We start from the raw sequence: 18,166 nt of genomic DNA on the forward strand, positions 1-18,166 counted from the left end.
ATTTATAAAGTCTTATACCCACCTTCTTACTCATCCTTAGGCGGCCGACCAAGCCAAGCTTGGAGTCCAAGCAAGGGTTGACCAAGATAAGGCTTGGATGGGTTGATGTGTGGTCGGCCTAGCTTGAACCCAAGCTTAGGTGGTCGGCCACAATAAAATTAAAAGGATTTTATTTTTTAAAATCTTTCCTTATGTGGAAGCCATGATTTAAAAGAGAGTTTTAAGATTAAATCTTTCCTTTTATAGTTTCTACAAAAGATTAAGAGAAAGGTTTGATATCTTTTCTTATTTGTAGATTGAAAGGAAGATTTTAATTTTGGAGAAAAATTTTCTTATTATAATCATCCACATGTTTTAATAAAGAGATTTTAATTTATAAAAGTTTCCTTTTATAACCAACCATGAAGGGAATTTTTAAGAGAAATTTTTATTTTAAAAATTTCTGGAAATAAATTAGGAAGTTTTAATTTTGTGTTTAAAACTTCCCTTATTTGGAGGATTAGAGGTGGTTGGCCAATAGAAACAAGAAAAGGAATTTTTAATTAAATTTTCCTTTCATTGGCAAGGAAATTAAGGAAGTTTTAATTAAAACTTTCCTTATTTGTCAAGACCAAGGAATATAAAAAAGAGGGTAGAGGCGTCTCACCTTACAACAATATATCCTCTAGTATTCCTCTCTTCCTTGGTGGTAGCCGGCCCTCTCTCTTCCTCTCCTATTCTTCTTCCTTGTGTGGCCGGCGGCATCTTCATCTCAAGGAGCTTGGTGGTGGCCGGATCTTGTTAGAAGAAGAAGGAGAGATAGGAGACTTTGTTTCTCAGCATCCCTTGGAGCTTGGTTGGTGGCCGAAAGTTCTTCATCTCTTGAAGATTGGTGGTGGCTGAAATTTGCTTGGAGAAGAAGGAAGCTTGGGTGGATTCTCGTCTTAGTAGATCGTCGCCCACACAACGTCCGAGATAAGAAGAGGAATACGATAGAAGATCGTAAGGTATATAAGCTATAAAAGGTATAACTAGTTATTAGTTTCCGCATCATAACTAGTTTATTCTTTTGTTTAGATCTTGAAATACCAAACACAAGAGGCTAACGTTTCTAGGTTTCGGATTTATGATTCGAATTTGTGTTTCTTTTGTTTTTCCGATCTTGTGATTCGATTATTCTTATTGGTTAAACCTAGGATTACTATAAGGAGATTAAATATTGAATTTCGTTGAAAGGCTTTATCTAGGAAGTGGTGGATGTTCCCATAACCAAGAAGGCCTAGTGTCTCGCCATGTTTAACCTGGAAGCCGATCTCTGAAATAAATATTTAATCAAATTTGTAACATAGGTGGATTTGGATTAATAATATTAAGTATCGTTTGCGATTCAAGTCTAAACTTCTAAGAATAGATAAATTGAATTTGGAATCAATAATGTTAAGTTCTGTTTGCAATTCCAAATTTAATTTCTAAAGAACACAATAAGTTGTTAGGAATGGTTCAGGACTTATACAACATTTTTGTACAAGAGAACCAGTACGATATTTCGAGTAGCAACCAACACTTAGGGCTATAAACGAGCTGAGCCGAGCCGAGCTTTGGGGTGTTCAAGTTTGTTTGATAAGGTAACCGAGCTGAGCTTAAAATGAACCAAGCTTTTGAAATGATTGTTCAAGCTTGGCTTGGTTTATTTTTTATGAGCTTGAGCTTGTTTGAAACTTGGCTTGAGCTTGGTTCGTTTAGATGTTATCGAACTCTCAATTCAAGCTTGGCTTGAGCTTGGTTTGGACTTGGCTTGAGCTTGATTCGAGCTTGGTTCATTTAGAAGTTATCGAACTCTCAATTCAAGCTTGTTTAATTATTTGAAACTTTTAGTTGTTTGATTGGTTATTGAGCTTGATAATTTTAACTTATTTGTTTATATATTGAAAAGAGTTTTATTAATGAATATAGTTCGTGAACATTGTCCATAAACATTGTTCATGAACGTTAACTAGTTGCATACATACATGTTCAAGCTTGTTTGTTTAGTTTAACGAGATGTTCAAGTTTGTTTGTTTAATTAATCTTATGTATATTAAACGAACATAAACAAGCTCTTACCAAGCCGAACACTAATTTTGTTCACAAATGCTTGATTCATTTACAGCCCTAGCACCTCGGAGTGCATGGAGGCGTCTCGGAGGGTTTGGAGGCGCCCTCACATGGATAGAAACCGTAAGCATTGGAGCAGATAAAGTCTGAATTCTATGAGATTAGAATTGGGGTTGAAGGGATCTAGGATGAGGTTGGAGGCACCCTCAACATTCTTTAAAAACCCTATTCGGATAGCACAAAACTTCAACTTCGATACAACTTGTTTACATGCTTCTTTGACCATCCAGCTACTCTGATCGTACACTACTGCTCTACTACATTCAAGTCTCAACGATGGAAGAACGACACGATGTCGCTACGTGCTCAAACGAGCCTAGACTTGGGTAACATGCAGTTGTTGTTTTTTTTTTATTACTCTTGTTTTCTTTATGTACATCATATTCTAAAGTTGGTAGTCTTGTTACCAAACTATCTTTTTGTAAAAAAAAAAAAAGTATTGATTAGTGGATTACCCATCGAAAATGTTCAAAGGACCTAGGTCTTGGAGTAGAAGTTGCCAAAGATTCTGAACCAAGTAAAATTGAATATGTGCCTTATCTATTTACTTGTCCTTTTACTTTTTTGCTAATTTTTATTAGGTTTTTAAATACACATGATTCACCCTTCTCCCCCTCTCTTTCATGTGACCAACGGTCCTACACAAAATACTGTTAGTACCCGAAGGTAGTTTTGATATGATCAACCAAGTCAGGTTAGTCTTGTTGGTGTTTGATCCTTATGTCTAAGTGTGCATAAGCTTAGTAACACAAGAAGTCGAGTGAAAGACGCAGCTAGTGAGAAGGATGACACGGGAAGGGAGCCGACGGGCTCAGTGTATCCGAGGGATGATGTGCTATGGAAGAGTACACCGATGGATGAGAAGAACGTGCGTGATGTTCAAGGGATGAGAAGTCGAGGAGGGAACCTGCTCAAGGAGAAGGTCGAAAAATATGTTCGGATGAGCCCTACTCTAGTTGACTAAAATCACCTAGGCGATCGGAGTAGCAGAAGAGCAAAAAATGGCTGGAAGTGCTGCTGGAGGCGCCTTTAACGGGAGTTGAAGGCGCCTCCCACTCCTCACTGTGGAAGGCACCTTCCATGGCTAGAAGATGCCTTCGATGAACATACAAAGGTTCCTTCTAGCCTTATGGAAGGCGCCTTCGACTAGAAAAATATTGTCCTTGCTAAAGGATAAATATTTATCCTTTGGCACCTTGCTGAAGGCGCCTTCCAGCCTGTTGGAGGCGCCTTCCACCCACGGATAGGATTTTCTAAGAGCTATAAAAGGTCCCTGGAGTTAAGAAATAAAAAAACAACTTTAGTAACAACTCTGGTTTTAATTTCCTAGCAACTTTTTAAGCTTTCAACGAGTGTAAGAGGCTTCTCCACTGATCCTGTCCGAACCAGGGGTCAACGAACGCTGGGGATGTGGCGCTCCCTACTAGATCCTCAGGTGCTCCGGCGAACCTGCAACAAAACCGAGCCGGGAGGGGTGTCCCGGCGACGGCCCTCCGACGCTCAAGTCAGGCAAGGAAATAGATGAAGTGGCTTCAGAGATCCAGACGCGCGTACCTCCGGTGAAGAAATGGAGGCCTTATATAGAACTATCGAAAGAGCCTGGGCACGCCAATCGAAGCAGTCATCTGCTTTAGACCATACCCAAGTATGGGCCTGTCAGAAGAGCATATATGAGGCCATACTGCTACTGTATCAACCTCTCCCTGATGTGACGGCGAGATCTTTCATCGTGCAATCTTGTGTACGGCCTAATCATCAGACATGCCTTCTCTGACATCCCATATCCCGAGACAAGCGCATAGGCCGCTCGGCTACCTTTGTACCCTCGCCCTTATCTTGGCCGAACGGACCACCCGCTCGGCCCTTCGATCCTCCTGCCTTGGCGTCGGAAACCCAAGCCCATGGATGGGTTATCTCTAGCTCCGCTCGGACCATTACCCGCTTGACCAGCCTTCCATCCGTCCTTAGGCTGGGACCCTTCAGAGGGTGGGCCCCCCATTCTTACCGCCGGATCACTTGCCTTCCCTTCAAGTCTAGTCGAAGGAGGCAGTGAGTCCGACTGACTGGACTATGTGTCCGAGCGGGCGGTCGCCGCCTTTCAGTCGCTCATAATATCCCTGGGGCCATTCGGCCCTTCTGCCAAATTCAGCCGCTCGGCTCTTAGTTATGGTTGTCTTGTCGCTCAACGTGGATGTTTGCTTGTCTAAATCTTCTCGAAAATCACGCAAATCCTCTTCATTAAGGCGAAGCGTGCGCAGTATGGGCGCATTAATTGCGCTTGGTGACAGAGCGCCACGTGTCGACCATTGTGTGGCGGCGGCGTCACTTACGATGGGACGCCCCCGTTTAAAATGGACGGCCCGATGGCGTCCTTGTCTGTCGTGACCTGGATCGGACGGCGGAGGCCGACTGATCCCGGCTGTATAAAGCCTCAGTTCTCCTCCTTTGCCGCACGCTCGCTCGTGCTTTCTCCTTCTGCCTCCTCTGCCGCTGCAGCCTCCGGCGATCCAGTTCCACTTTCCTGCTGCTACCTTCTCCCCGGTGATCTTTTCCGCCCATTTCCTTCTCAGTGAGTCTTCTTCCTTCACTTACTGGGTTTTCCCTGCTCATTTCGCCTCTTTCGTTCTCATTCCTTCGATTTCTTGCTATCCTTGTGCCTCTCCAAGATGGCAAGCTCCTCTGAACCCGCCACCAACGTTCACGGTCCCTGGTATGTGACCATGGAGAGTCGGTTTGATGAAGAGGGTGCTTGGCGTCTGGTTCGAACGTATGGGATCCCTGATAACCATGAAATAATTATAGCCGACCCGTCCGATCGGCCCCATAACCCGCCGATCGGCACCATTTGCTTTTTTCTAGACCAATTTCAGGGCGGCCTTAGATTTCCTACCCATCCCTTTATTTTGGAGGTTTGTAATTATTTCCGTATCCCGCTCGGCCAACTCGTGCCGAACTCCTTTAGGTTGCTGAGCGGGGTGGTTGTCCTCTTTAAGCTGCACAGTATCCCACTTGACCCTAAAATATTCCACTTCTTCTTCTACCCCAAACAATCCGAGCCGGGCACTTTCATTTTCCAAAGTAGAATAGGCTTTAAATTTTTTGATAATATGCCGACCTCTAACAAGCATTGGAAGGAGTTCTTCTTCTACATACGACTTCCCGAGCGGCCAACATTCAGAACCAAATGGCAGACCGCTGTGCCGACCCAGCCGGAGCTCGGCAAATTCAGAAGCAACCCAGCTTACCTTCATGCGGCGAACTGGTTGTCCGGTCAGCGGTACAAGATCAACCAGTTGCTTCTCAAGGGGATGTTGTATATTTTCGGATTATCACCCGTTCGGGCCAATCTCCCCTACCGCATGAGTAAGGACTTTTTACTCTCCTCGCCTTTTTTGTCTAACTGATTTTAATTTCTTCCATTACAGCTGAAGTCATGTGGCGCTCCAAGGCCACCGATCATCTGAAGTTGAAGTCCGTGGAAATTGAAGCGGCGACTAAAAAAGAACTCGCCGAGCGGGGTCTTATCCCCAGCCGCCCGGCAGCTACAGGAGAGGGGGGGACGCAGTCTGCCCCTGAAACAGAGGTTACCTCAGCCGCTTCAACGGAGGTTGAGGCGGATTCTATTTCCTCTGCTCCAGCAGAGCTGGGAGTCCCCCAGGTCGGGGATCCCCCACTGGAAGTTCGGCGGAAACGTCGAAGAGACCCCAGCCTTCCGATGACTCAAGGCGAACCACAAGCGTCGATCGGGGTAGATTCGCCGGACCGCACACCTACGCAGATCGGGACCCCCGTGGCTTCGCCTACCGCACAGCCCTCTGGCTCTCCTCCCAAAACTCGTCGTCGCTTACGACGGTTGGGTGAAACCTTTACCATAGGGGAGTCCTCAGGCCAGGCGACTGCGGCTGAGGAAGCGCCGGCCGGCCACCCGACCTTCAAGACTACCCTTCGATTCCCATCGGAGGAATATTTATTGTCTGCTGATCGGCCATCAAGCCCCGTTCATGAAATAACCCTGACGGGCCCGCTCGCCAAGCTCTTCGAGGACGCCCAGATTCAAGTGGCCCTCATGACGCCTAAGCAGCTCGGCGATAACAACATGCAGCAGGCCACTCAGGTAAATTCATTTTTCTTTCTGTGCTATGCTACTGTCCGGTTCCTCATTTTATTATTTCCCTTACAACGCTGGGCTGAGCAAATCGCCACTAGCCATCGGCTAGCCGAGCTGGAGGATCTCCTGGAGAAACTCCAAGTGTCAGGGGGTCCATCGGCCGAGCGGGAGAAACAAACCCTTGAGGCCGAACAGAAGAAGTCCGCCGAACTGGCTACAGAGGTGGCTCGGCTAGAGGGCCAAGTCAAGAAGCGCGAAGCGGATGCCAAACGCGCTACTGCCCGGAAGAAGCAGGCGATTGCTGATCTGGACAAAATGAAAGTTGAAGTCCGAGCCCTAGATCAGCAGTCTAAGAATCTGGAAGCCCAACTAGCTGCCGAACGGGATGGGCGCTCAGCTGAACGCACCAAAGCGGAGGTGGACCAGAAAGTTCTTCAAGATTCGCTGATTGCCTCCCGGGCGGCGCTCAGACAATATAAGGAGGGAGAGTCAAGTCGCCTAGCAGCAGCTCGCCAAGAATACCTCCGCTCGGAGCGGTTCGGCACAAAATTCGGTGGCAACGTCTCCTCAACTTTCCTCGAGGCGGTCAAGGTCACAACGGCATATTTTAAGAAGGGGGGGCACCTTCCTGTTGACCTGAGCATTCCCCCTCCTGATCTGGCGGCCATGATTGACGACATCCCGGACGCCTTTTTTAATTTTGAGGATCCGGAGTGATGTGGGTTCCTTTTCAAGTACTTCCTGTATTTCATCCGCTCGGCGGATGTAAACTTTTTGTACGTGCCGGTCGGCATAATTTTTCTTCTAATGAAACGCAGCTCCTTTGCCTTTGTCTTCGTACTCATTATCTATAATATTCTTCTGTTTACTTAACGTTTATGCTTAGAGTCAGTCATGCTCTTAAGCGTTCTTCGTCACGCGGCCGATCGGCTTAATCCATTAAACAAATTTCGAGCGGGGAAGACTACTCGCGCTGCACGTATCTGGCTTACGTGAATTCAGCTAACGCCAAGTATCAAAGGACCTGTTGGAGTGTATACTGAAAGCCTAAGCTTTGTAAACATTCATTATGAATAAAGAATCACATTTGGTCAAATTTTCTACATTTAGTTGTAGTTGTTCAATTAATTTATATTGAAGATAATATAGTATGTGGTGTCACATACATAAGATGATATTATCAGTACCTTATAAATTATAAACAGTAGCTCACGACCAAAATGGAAAGGAACAAACCATTAGAAGGTCGTAGTGTAATTAGGTATCAGTTTATCTTGACTGTATAATTACACTAGTACACTTAGTGTGTATTGAGTAGGACCATTTGAGGTCGTTTCTTTTATACTGACTTTATAAAGAAACAAATACCTCGGTTATTATGGAAGTGTGTGCTCTTAATCCTGATATAATAACAAACACATATATTTGATATTTATTTCTTTAATTTATCAATGGGTGATGTTTAGTTCAATGAATCAATAAGCCCGATAAGTTGGGAAATGGTATCACTTATAGTGTGTGTTGTTGATTATAGAAGGAAACTATGTCCTAGAGATACTAGGTTGATAATGTCCCCAAGAGGAGCTCATAAGGATTGTCATGTTAAACCCTGCAGGACTTAGTCCGACATGACGATAAGGTTGAGTGGTACTACTCTTGGACTTAGATATTAATTAAATGAGTTGTCAGTAACTCACTTAATTAGTGGACATTCGATATCTTAAACACAGGGAGACTAACACACTCATAATAAGAAGGAGCCCAAAAATGTAATTTGGGATTGGTGCGGTAGTTCAATGATAGTTCTCTAGTGGAATGAATTATCATTGATAAAATTAAGTTGTGTGTTCGGGGCGAACACGGGATGCTTAATTTTATCGGGAGACCAAAACCAATTCCTCCTCTCGGTCCCTATCGTAGCCTCTTATTTATAGAGGTCTATACCCACCTATACCCACCTTCTATCCCCACCACTAAGGGGCTGGCCAAGCTAGCTTGGGAACAAGCTAGGGCCGGCCTAGGTATAAAATTGGGTGGCCGGCCCTAGCTTGAACCCAAGCTAGTAGGGCCGGCCAAATTAAATTAAAAAAGAAATTTAATTTTAATTTTTATTATTATGTGGAAGATATAATTTAAAGAGAATTAAAATTAAAATATCTCTCTTGTAAAAGATCTACAAAAGATTAAAGAAAGAGATTAGATCTCTTTCCTTATTTGTAGATTGGAGAGATGTTTTATTTTCTCTTTAAAAATTATTCACATGTTGATAAAATTAAAATTATAGAAATTTCCTTTTATTAACCATGAAGAGATTTTTAAAGAGAAATTTTATTTTTTAAAATTTCCGGAAACAAATTAGGAAGTTTTAATTTGTTGATTGAAACTCTCCTAATTTGCTCTTTTGATTGTGGCCGGCCATCACAAGTTGATTGGGAAATTTTATTTTATTTTTCTCAATTAATTCGTGTCAAGGAAAATTAAGGAAATTTTATTGTAATTAAATTTCCTAATTTGCCTAGGCCAAGGAATATAAAAGAAGGGGTGAGGGTGCCTTCATGAAACACAACCTCTATTGTTTTCTCTCCCTCTTTTCCTTGGTGTTGTGGCCGGCCATCATCCTCTCCCTCTCTTCCTCTTGTGGTGGCCGAATACTTCATCTCTCTTGGAGTTCTTGTGGTGGCCGGATACTACTTGGAGAAGAAGAAGAAGAAGGAGAGAAAGCTAGCATCTCTTGGAGCTTGGTTAGTATTTTGGTTTTCTTCTTTGGTGAAGTTCTTCCTTTGTGGCCGAACCTTGCTTGGAGGAGAAGAAGGTGGTTGGTGGTTTCTCATCTCGGTAGATCGTTGCCCACACAACGTCCGAGGTTAGAAGAGGAATACGATAGAAGATCAAGAGGTTTTTCTACAAGGTATAACTAGTAATTTTTATTTCCGCATCATGCTAGTTATTTATGGAAATAATACCAAATACAAGAGGCTTACGTTCTAGAATTTCGAATATGTTTTTTCGATGCTGTGTTCTTTTGTTTTTTCTTTTCCTTGTGATTTGATTGTTCTCTTTGGTTAACCTAAAGTTATTTTAGGAAATTAAATATTAGCTTTCTATAAAAGGTTTTGTCTAGTCGGTGGTGGTTGCTCCCATATCCAAGAAGGTCATGTGCCTCGCCACGTCAGTACTGGGAACCAATTATGGAAATTAATATTTAATGGAATTAATAACTTAAGGAGACTTGGGTCGAACGTGTAAAGTTCCGCAGGAGATCCAAGTCAAAACCTAAAAGAACAAATAGATTAAGTTTTGGATCAAACGTGTTAAGTTCCGCAGGCGATCCAAAATTTAATTTAAAAGAACACATGGTAGCTAGGAAAAGGTTCAGACCTTTGTACAAAATTTTTGTACAGTGGAACCTATAGGTTTTCTGAGTAGCAACCAACAATTGGTATCAGAGCTAGGGTTTTGCCTCTGTGTATTTGGTATTAGTTTAATTATGCACATGTCATACATAATTTAGGCAGGTTAATAGTAGGATGTGCTAACTTTATGGATGCAGGATCCAACTATTATGGCTTTTAGTTATTATGTGTGTGATTGGACCCTTGGACATGTCAAGGGCATTTATATGTGTGTGCATGATTGTATTATAAAATACAGCAGGAGCTGTATTTAGTTTGATTAGGATTTTATTTTTGATCTAGATACATGTACATTCCTTTTATGGAATATAGGATCAAAAATGTAAAATTCTATTTATGTCGCGGATCGAATCTTGCAAAGCGTGGAACCTTCTAAGGACCAGAGGCGCAGCGGAACTAGGAGCAAGATGGATGCGACAGCTAGTCCTGGTGGCGGTGGCCAAATATGGCAGCAGCTTGGGATGACAACACACGGAGGACAACTAGAGATAAAAGCCATAATAGTTGAAAATTAGATTTTCTATTTATTGCTTTTATATTGTGCTGTGTGTATGTGTTAGTTTGCATGCTTAGTAGGCTAGCATAGTTAAAATTCCTCATTTATAAATAACTAAGTAGGAGAGGGATTTTTAAATAAATCCCATGGTCTCCATTACTGGTTTGTAAGTGATGCAAACAAGCTTGCGCGTTGGCTCTGAGTGCCTTCCTCCATAACGGATGAGCTTGTTTGTGGATCACTAGAACAGACTTCCATTTTTGGATGACTATAGGAAGTTAATTAAGAGCGTGTGATCTTCCCCAACGGAAGAGGCATAATCTTATTAATGGACTTAGTGTCAAGTAATGGTATACACTTAGACACACCTAATAGTATCCTCCCCATCGGAGTCACTGCTATTATTTGTGTGACCAAAAGATACCAACTATTAATTTTATTTGTCAAAAAGTTAGGTTGACAAGATAATAAAATTAATGGGTTAAAACCCTCCTTTTACAAATGTTGAATTTGTATACGTCCACACTAACGTGACATACAATATTCACGGTGTTTTGAGGTGTTGGTTAATTTAAAATAGTATTGTTTGAGGAATCAATATTATTCTAAATTTAGAGTTCTGACCAAAAGTTATTTGTGATTCTTAGGATGTCTTTCAACCCACTGTCCATCATACTTCAACAGAATAGACTTACTGGACCAAACTACATAGATTGGAAAAGAAACCTGGACATTGTTTTCTGCTGAAAGCTATAAATTTGTACTGACCGAGCAAGGCTTGATGCACCCATGGTGAATCTACCAAGAGGAGATTGAATATCATAGGAAATGGGTAAAAGCGGATGAGATGGCGCGGTGTTACATTTGGCTTCAATGTCAAATGTATTGCAACATCAAGATCAAGATTTACCAAGCCTATGATATTATGAACAATCTCAAGGAACTCTTTGGTTATCGGGATAGGGCTTCTAGGCAAGAAGCCATGAGAAAGATAATGACCACCATGCAAGAGGGTACTCCGTGAGGGATCATATCCTAAAGATGATGGCTTATCTAAACGAGATACGGATCCTTGGAGGAGAAATTGATGGGAAACCCAGATCGATATGATCCTTCAAACGCTACCTAGAAGTTTTGAGCAGTTTCACCTGAACTATAATATGAATAAGAGGGTTTATTCATTAGCGGAACTATTGACAACTTCAAGCAGCAGAAGGATTATTTCGTCACAATGCTCAAATTCACTATGCTGAAAATGGTTCTACTTCTAAACCGAAAGGAAAGAAGAAGAAGAAACAAGCTGGTTCAGCAAAGAAAGTGAATAAATCTCAGAGTACGGGATTTAAAGCTGGAATGAAGAAGCCAAAGGGCAAGTGCTTCATCTGTAAGCAGGCAGGACATTGGAAGGCGGACTGTCCTCGTAGGAACCAAAACAAAGGTATATCTCATACTCTAGTTGTTGAAACATGTTTAGCGGTGTTATCTACCAGCACCTGGTGTGTAGATACGGGAGCCACTGATCATGTCTGCAATTCCTTGCAGGGGTTCCAGGAAACCCGACGACTATCTGAAGGAGAAATTACCGTCTACATGGGCAATGCTACTAAGGTGGCAGCTGTTGCAGTGGGAGACGTCTACTTATCTTTTAGTAGAAATAGAAATTTGATTTTAAGAAATTGTCTTTATGTACCCAGTTTTAGAAAGAATTTAATTTCAGTTTCTAAACTGTTTTTAGATGGATATTCAGTTTCTTTCAGTAACGATGTAGTTATTAAAAGAAATAAAGTGATTATCTGTTCTGGTGCATTAGTTGGCAATTTATATACTTTAAATCCAATTTCTTCCACAAAGCAAAACATGGAAATTTATAACTCATCTTCTAACTCTAATAAGAGAAAAGAACCTTCGGAGATAAACCAAGCATATCTTTGGCATCTAAGGCTTGGTCATATTAACTTAAGTAGGATTCAGAGGCTTATAGCCGATGGACTTTTGAGTTCATTTGAGTTGGAAAATTTTTCAACTTGCGAATCTTGCTTGGAAGGTAAAATGACCAAGAGGCCGTTTAAGGCCAAGGGGTATAGAGCCAAAGAAGTGTTAGAATTGGTTCATTTTGATTTGTGTGGTCTTATGTCTGTCCAGGTAAGAGGTGATTTTGAATATTTTGTCTCTTTTATAGATGATTATTCAAGATACAGATATATTTACCTAATGCACCGCAAGTCCGAGTGATTTGATAAATTCAAAGAGTACAAGGCTGATGTGGAGAAACGACTAGGTAAAAATATCAAGACACTACGGTCTGATCGTGGTGGCAAATACCTCTTAGGAGAGTTTAGGAATTACTTATCAGAGGCCGGGATTCAATCCCAACTGTCTGCACCTGGTACACCCCAACAGAATGGTGTGGCAGAACGAAGGAATATGACTCTTATGGAAATGGTTAGATCGATGATGAGTTATTCAGAATTACCAAATTCATTTTAGGGATACGCTCTGGAAACAGCAGTATACATTCTGAACTTAGTACCTTCTAAATCAGTTTCTTCTACTCCCACAGAATTATGGAATGGGCGAAAGCCCAGTCTAAGACATATTCGGATTTGGGGTAGTCCAAAGACATGTGTCGAAACCGATGTCGATAAGTTAGAATCCCGCATGTAAGTTCGCGTGTTTGTAGGATATCCCAAAGGAACGAAGGTGGTTTATTTTATAGTCCTAAGACCGAAGGTCATTGTTAGCACCAATGCCCAGCTTTTAGAAGAAGACTATATAATGGATCACAAGTCCAAGAGCAAAGTTGTTTTAGAAGAACTCGAGAGGACACGCCTACTTCAGTAACAGGACAAGATGAAGTACCACAAGAGACGCAACACGTGTCACACATGATACACAACCACGGAGTGCCTCGTCAGAGTGGGAGGGTTGTAAGGCAACCCGAAGATTCATGTTTTGGGAGAGTCTTGGATTTGATCCGTGAAAACATGAACCTGATCCCGGACATATGACTAAGCACTCCAAGATATAGATGCATCTTGGCAAAAGGCGATGAATTCTGAAATAGAGTCTATGTACTCTAATAAGGTCTGGGAGCTTGTAGAACCACCTGATGGTGTAAAAGCCGTTGGATGTAAGTGGATCTACAAAAGGAAAAGAGGGACAGACGGGAAGGTAGAAACCTTCAAAGCTAGGCTTGTTGCGAAAGGGTACACTCAGAAAGAGGGAATCGATTATGAGGAAACCTTTTCACCGGTAGCCATGCTTAAGTCTATCCGGATACTCTTATCCATTGCTGCTCATATGGATTATGAGATTTGGCAAATGGATGTCAAGACAGCTTTCCTTAATGGAAGTCTTGAAGAGAACATCCATATGAAGCAACCAGAAGGGTTCATTGAAAAAGGCAAAGAGCATCTAGTGTGCAAGCTCAATCGGTCCATTTATGGACTGAAGCAAGCTTCAAGGTCTTGGAACATCCGGTTTAATGAAGTAATCCAGTCATATGGATTTATTCAAAGTCCGGATGAGTCTTGTGTATATAAGAAGTGTAACGGAAACGTGGTGGTATTTCTTGTACTATACGTAGATGATATTTTGTTAATTGGCAACAATGTCAAGGTATTATCAGACGTAAGGGTATGGTTGTCCAAACAATTTGATATGAAGGACTTAGGAGATTGTGCACACATTCTTGGGATCAAAGTTATAAGGGATCGCAAGAAAAGAATGTTGTGTCTATCCCAAGCTTCATATATAGATACAATTCTTGCTCGTTTTAGCATGCAGGATTCCAAGAAAGGTTTCTTACCTTTTAGACATGGAGTAGCTCTATCTAAAGAGATGTCTCCAAAGACGTCGAAAGAGATAGAGGACATGAAAGCAGTTCCTTATGCTTCGGCTATAGGAAGCCTAATGTATGCAATGCTATGTACGAGACCTGATATCTGTTTTGTCGTGGGCATGGTCAGCAGATATCAGAGTAACCCTGGACAAGGACATTGGACTGCGGTAAAGCATATATTAAAGTACCTGAGAAGGACTAGAGATTATATGCTAGTTTACCAAGCAGACGATTTGCTCCCTGTGGGTTACACGGATTCAGATTTCCAATCAGATAGGGACAACAGTAAGTCTACATCAGGCTATGTGTTTACTTTAGGAGGTGGAGCCATTTCATGGAGGAGTGTTAAGCAGAAATGCGTTTCGGACTCAACCATGGAAGCTGAGTATGTAGCAGCCTCTGAGGCAGCTAAAGAAGCAGTATGGCTCAAGAACTTTCTAATGGACTTAGATGTGATTCCTGGTTTGCCCAAAATCATCACAATTTATTGTGATAATAGCGGTGCAGTTGCAAACTCGAAGGAACCACGAGCTCATAAGGCAAGTAAACATATAGAGCGCAAGTACCACCTGATATGAGATATCGTGAAGCGAGGAGAAGTTGTCATCGCCAAGATTGCATCAGCGGATAACCTGGCAGATCCTTTCACTAAGGCCCTTCCGGCGAAAGCTTTCGATCGGCATGTGGAGGGAATGGGAATCAGATGTATGGTAGAAGATATGGCAGCTTAGTCATTAGTATAAGTGGGAGATTGTTGGAGTGTATACTGAAAGCCTAAGCTTTGTAAACATTCATTATGAATAAAGAATCACATTTGGTCAAATTTTATACATTTAGTTGTAGTTGTTCAATTAATTTATATTGAAGATAATATAGTATGTGGTGTCACATACAGAAGATGATATTATCAGTACCTTATAAATTATAAACAGTAGCTCACGACCAAAATGGAAAGGAACAAACCATTAGAAGGTCGTAGTGTAATTAGGTATCAGTTTATCTTGACTGTATAATTACACTAGTACACTTAGTGTGTATTGAGTAGGACCATTTGAGGTCGTTTCTTTTATACTGACTTTATAAAGAAACAAATACCTCGGTTATTATGGAAGTGTGTGCTCTTAATCCTGATATAATAACAAGCACATATATTTGATATTTATTTCTTTAATTTATCAATGGGTGATGTTTAGTTCAATGAATCAATAAGCCCGATAAGTTGGGAAATGGTATCACTTATAGTGTGTGTTGTTGATTATAGAAGGAAACTGTGTCCTAGAGATACTAGGTTGATAATGTCCCCAAGAGGAGCTCATAAGGATTGTCATGTTAAACCCTGCAGGTGGACTTAGTCCGACATGACGATAAGGTTGAGTGGTACTACTCTTGGACTTAGATATTAATTAAATGAGTTGTCAGTAACTCACTTAATTAGTGGACATTCGATATCTTAAACACAGGGAGACTAACACACTCATAATAAGAAGGAGCCCAAAAATGTAATTTGGGATTGGTGCGGTAGTTCAATGATAGTTCTCTAGTGGAATGAATTATCATTGATAAAATTAAGTTGTGTGTTCGGGGCGAACACGGGATGCTTAATTTTATCGGGAGACCAAAATCAATTCCTCCTCTCGGTCCCTATCGTAGCCTCTTAGTTATAGAGTTCTATACCCACCTATACCCACCTTCTATACCCACCCAATAGGGGCTGGCCAAGCTAGCTTGGGAAACAAGCTAGGGCCGGCCTAGGTATAAAATTGGGTGGCCGGCCCTAGCTTGAACCCAAACTAGTAGGGCTGGCCAAATTAAATTAAAAAAGAAATTTAATTTTAATTTTTATTATTATGTGGAAGATATAATTTAAAGAGAATTAAAATTAAAATATCTCTCTTGTAAAAGATCTACAAAAGATTAAAGAAAGAGATTAGATCTCTTTCCTTATTTGTAGATTGGAGAGATGTTTTATTTTCTCTTTAAAAATTATTCACATGTTGATAAAATTAAAATTATAAAAATTTCCTTTTATTAACCATGAAGAGATTTTTAAAGAGAAATTTTATTTTTTAAAATTTCCGGAAACAAATTAGGAAGTTTTAATTTGTTGATTGAAACTCTCCTAATTTGCTCTTTTGATTGTGGCCGGCCATCACAAGTTGATTGGGAAATTTTATTTTATTTTTCTCAATTAATTCGTGTCAAGGAAAATTAAGGAAATTTTATTGTAATTAAATTTCCTAATTTGCCTAGGCCAAGGAATATAAAAGAAGGGGTGAGGGTGCCTTCATGAAACACAACCTCTATTGTTTTCTCTCCCTCTTTTCCTTGGTGTTGTGGCCGGCCATCATCCTCTCCCTCTCTTCCTCTTGTGGTGGCCGAATACTTCATCTCTCTTGGAGTTCTTGTGGTGGCCAGATACTACTTGGAGAAGAAGAAGAAGAAGGAGAGAAAGCTAGCATCTCTTGGAGCTTGGTTAGTATTTTGGTTTTCTTCTTTGGTGAAGTTCTTCCTTTGTGGCCGAACCTTGCTTGGAGGAGAAGAAGGTGGTTGGTGGTTTCTCATCTCGGTAGATCGTTGCCCACACAACGTCCGAGGTTAGAAGAGGAATACGATAGAAGATCAAGAGGTTTTTCTACAAGGTATAACTAGTAATTTTTATTTCCACATCATACTAGTTATTTATGGAAATAATACCAAATACAAGAGGCTTACGTTCTAGAATTTCGAATATATTTTTTCGATGCTGTGTTCTTTTGTTTTTTCTTTTCCTTGTGATTTGATTGTTCTCTTTGGTTAACCTAAAGTTATTTTAGGAAATTAAATATTAGCTTTCTATAAAAGGTTTTGTCTAGTCGATGGTGGTTGCTCCCATATCCAAGAAGGCCATGTGCCTCGCCACGTCAGTACTGGGAACCAATTATGGAAATTAATATTTAATGGAATTAATAACTTAAGGAGACTTGGGTCGAACGTGTAAAGTTCCGCAGGAGATCCAAGTCAAAACCTAAAAGAACAAATAGATTAAGTTTTGGATCAAACGTGTTAAGTTCCGCAGGCGATCCAAAATTTAATTTAAAAGAACACATGGTAGCTAGGAAAAGGTTCAGACCTTTGGACAAAATTTTTGTACAGTGGAACCTATAGGTTTTCCGAGTAGCAACCAACAGGACCAACCCCCGATCGGGCCTGAATGTTTTAATATTCGTAGTTTCCGCGGTTTCTTATTCTGATATTCGTTCATCCGCCCGGGGTATTATAGTCGCCAGACCGACTCGATGTTTGATGACGGGGCTCGTCGGCGCGTATATTTATAGCCGGTCGGCGCGACTCTCGATTTTTAACGACGGAGCTCGTCAGCTTTTCCGCTCGGATCATTTATAGACGCCGGCTCGTCTCTCGATTTTTAACGACGGGGCTCGTCGGCGCGGATATTTATAGCCGGTCGGCGCGGCTCTCGATTTTTAACGACGGAGCTCGTCAGCTTTTCCGCTCGGATCATTTATAGACGCCGGCTCGTCTCTCGATTTTTAACGACGGGGCTCGTCGGCTTTTCCGCTCGGATCATTTATAGACGTCGGCTAGTCTCTCGATTTTTAACGACGGGGCTCGTCGGCGCGGATATTTATAGCCGATCGGCGCGGCTCTCGATTTTTAAAGACGGAGCTCGTCGGTCTTCCGCTCGGGGATTTATAGACGCCGGCTCGTCTCTCGATTTTTAACGTCGGTGCTCGACAGCGCGGTTATTTATAGCCGGTCGGCGCGGCTCTACGGTTTAACGTCTGGGCTAGACGGCCTTTAAGGCTAATTCCTTACCAGGTCGAGCGACCTTGGCCTTCCTTTCAGCAGAAAATACTCAAATGTGCTTTCATCTTTCTACTTCTTCGGGCCGAACGGCTCAGGGTCTGCTTCATCGGGCATTTTGGTTCGGATAATTTACCTCCGACCGGACGGTACGGGGCCTTCGTTCATCGAGCGCTTGGCTCGACCCATTTACCACCGGCCGAGCGGCGCGGGGCCTTCGTTGATCGAGCGCTTGGCTCGACCCATTTACCACCGGCCGAGCGGCGCGGGGCCTTCGTTCATCGAGCGCTTGGCTCGACCCATTTACCACCGGCCGAGCGGCGCGGGGCCTTCGTTCATCGAGCGCTTGGCTCGACCCATTTACCACCGGCCGA

This window comes from Zingiber officinale, chromosome 7A, assembly GCF_018446385.1.
Source record: "Zingiber officinale cultivar Zhangliang chromosome 7A, Zo_v1.1, whole genome shotgun sequence".
Classification (NCBI taxonomy): Eukaryota; Viridiplantae; Streptophyta; class Magnoliopsida; order Zingiberales; family Zingiberaceae; genus Zingiber; species Zingiber officinale.